Here is a 2,998-nt window from a genome sequence, read left to right as displayed (position 1 = left end):
AAGGAAGGAAGGAAGGAAGGAAGGAAGGAAGGAAGGAAGGAAGGAAGGAAGGAAGGAAGGAAGGAAGGAAGGAAGGAAGGAAGGAAAGACAGAAAGAAGGAAAGAAGGAAAGAAGATCTTTGAGTGGCTTTAAAATTGTCACCTCCAAGATAAATTTCCTTTCTGTGCATATGTATATTTGGTTATATGATTGCTAGTTCTTCACATAAAATCATGAAACCCTTAGGTAATAGTCTCTCATGCTAATTGGCAAAGTTTCCCATGCTATCCTTGTATACAAGATGAAGGTGGTTGGACTAGGCAATGGTACAGTTAGCTGGATACAGAACTAATTGAATGACCAGATCCCCAAAGTAGTCATTAATGGGTTGATATGAACATTTGAAGGAGTCTCTAGTAGAGTGCCCAAAGGATCTATGCTATTTAACAATTGTATGAATCACTTGGATAAAAGTGTGTTTATCAGTTTTGCAGATGACACAAAACTGGACTTTAGCTACCACATCACATGACAAAGTCAGGGTCCATATTAAATAAGGATAAACATAACATTTTTACTTGGGTAGAATAAATGAGCTTCCCCATTAGAAAATGGAGGAGAAGTGGCTAGACAGTATTTCTTTTTTAAAAGATGAGGGACTATAAGCTCAATATGAGTCAACACCATTACTGGGAGGTCAAAAAAACTAATGTAATTTACGTTGCTTTGAAAGGCACAGTGTCCAGGATGAGGGAGGTGACAGCTCTGCTCCACTCAGTCCCAGTCAGACCACATTGAAAACATTTCAACGCTGGATATGCCGTTTTAGAAAGAAGATTGATAAGTGGAAGAGCCTTGTGAGGAGGGCAACCAGGATGGTGAAGGACCTCCAAGTTAGGAACCAGTTAGGGGAAATGGGAATGTTCATTCTGGAAAAGAGAAAAATGAAAGGTTATTAAAAGTGTTTGAAGAGTTTTCATATGGAAATATGACTGGTCTGGTTCTACTTAGCCCCAGAGAACAGAATGAGAAGCAAAGTTACAGATATTGCAGAAAGGCAGAGTTAGACTTGATATAGACTGACGGTAGCATGGGGAGAGGTGGGGTGCCATTGTTTGGCACGACAGTGGGCAGAATAGATAACTCTGACCTCTTATCCCCCAACCCTTCTCCAAGTGAGACTTTCATTCCCTTTGGAGCTAGTGGTTACTATTCACCTCTCCTCAGAGAGAGGGAGTGCCAGGCTACAGTTAAATCTATCTGTTCTTTTAGATGTTCAATAACTTCTGATAATTGTGTCTTTATTGGAGAGAAGGAAGATCCCAAGCTTTATATCTTAGGCTTGACCTCTTAACCACCAAATATCAATTCCACAATGAAAACACATAGTGAATATGCATTTAAACAAATTTATCCAAATCATAACAAAACAAGAATCAGAGAAGGCAGGCATACTTAGGAGAATATATACCAGACAATATTGAATGAAAGAGCCCTCCCTTTGGGAGAGTGATAACTCAGCTCAACCAAGAAAGTGTTACAGATTTCACTCAAAGGGAAACTCCTGAAGTCTCTACTGGAGTTAGCTAAAATACTGACATGGTGTGTAGAGTTGCCTCTTCCGTCTTCCTTCTTGAAACTGGGAGCCAGAAATACCTGAAGTGACTTGATGCTTGAAAAATCTAAAGAATTAAATTATGAGGAGTCCCAAAGAAGACTGAAAAAGGCTAGAGATCTCTCCCTCTCGCTAACTCAACCCCGCCCCTCATGCTGTACAAGGCATTCATCTCTACCAATAAGGAGAGAGTTCCATACCAATGGGTATGGGGACTGGGACCACAAATACACTTACCTTAGAAGGTAGTGGGTTTTTCCTCCCTTCATGTCTTCAAATAAATGCTGGATGACAACTTGTGAGAGATGCGGTAGAGAGAACTCTTGGTCACATATGAATTAGACTAGATGGCTTCTGACATATTGATTCTGTATTAGTATTTATAATCAAATGTATAAGGAATAGATATCATACTTTGGGAAATCTTATTATCTTACAAAATCCAATCAACCGTGTTACTCATACCCCATCAGTATCCTCCGCTCCTCTGATTAGAAGAGAAACCATCAACTCCTCCATTTAAATAGGACAATAGTACCCAGCTACACTCATTTTGGACTTCTTTGGCTTCCCTACCTTGCTTCTGCACTAAAGACCTTCTCCTCTAAGTTGTCATTGCCAGTTTCTCAATGATTAAGTCAATGCCTTTCTCATATCTGCTTTAATGCTTCTGGATTTCTTTCCCCATATTCAGTCTATTCTCTGGAAAATACCATCTTATTCCAGTGTACAAAATAGTACTTGTGACCTGAATTGGCAAACCATCTCACTCTCTCTAATTTATACTATAACACGAATCTGAAAATACAGAAGCCTGAAGACATAGACTTCAAATTAAATTGTCCTCTTAGGACCATGAAACAAAGAAAAGACCTGGAAGGATGCAAACTAGTGGTCACAAACTCTATTCACTAAATATCAAATGCTGTACTTATGGGAGAGCCCCTCAGGTCCTCATTTGGAGCCAATTTTAATCTAAAATGCTTGATGATCTGATTCCAAGCTTATAGAGAACTGGAAGTAGGAAAAGTGCTACCAGAGGCAAGCACATTGATGATAACCAAAACAGACAGGCAGCATGACATCAAGGGAGGAGATAGAAAAACCATAAAAAGCAGACACAGGAACTCAAAAGCGCAGGCCACTTAGTAGAGGGGAAAGAGACCTACATGAACTTTGAGGTACAATAACTGGTGTTCATTCTAATAATCTGAAGTAATCAAGAAAAGGTTCTGATCATTCTTAAGAATGAAAATCAGTGTATAATAGAGTTGTCTGGTGGCAAGCATTACTATTACCTATTAAGTGCCTACTTTTCCAGGTACTGTGCTAAGCCCTGGTAAAGCAAAGAAAAGCGGTGCCTGCCTTCAAAGAGTTCATGTTCTATTGGAGGAGAGAATGTG

At 39.6% G+C, this 2,998-nt stretch overlaps 1 long non-coding RNA gene across 1 annotated transcript; it reads right to left on the bottom strand.

Moving 5' to 3' along the window:
* Positions 1-529: 529 nt before the first annotated feature.
* Positions 530-1,904, bottom strand: LOC138164315 (uncharacterized). The gene is made up of 2 exons (XR_011169024.1): positions 1,833-1,904; positions 530-909 (listed from the first exon to the last, which is right to left on the bottom strand). It is a non-coding gene; the product is annotated as an uncharacterized lncRNA (long non-coding RNA).
* Between the last annotated feature and the right edge of the window lie 1,094 nt (positions 1,905-2,998).

Source organism: Petaurus breviceps, unplaced genomic scaffold, assembly GCF_028583685.1.
Source record: "Petaurus breviceps papuanus isolate PSGF00001 unplaced genomic scaffold, PetGlider_PUasm1.0 189, whole genome shotgun sequence".
NCBI classification, from domain to species: domain Eukaryota; kingdom Metazoa; phylum Chordata; class Mammalia; order Diprotodontia; family Petauridae; genus Petaurus; species Petaurus breviceps.
The sequence above is the reverse complement of the archived record's forward strand: the minus strand, read 5'-3'. Positions and strand labels throughout refer to the sequence as shown.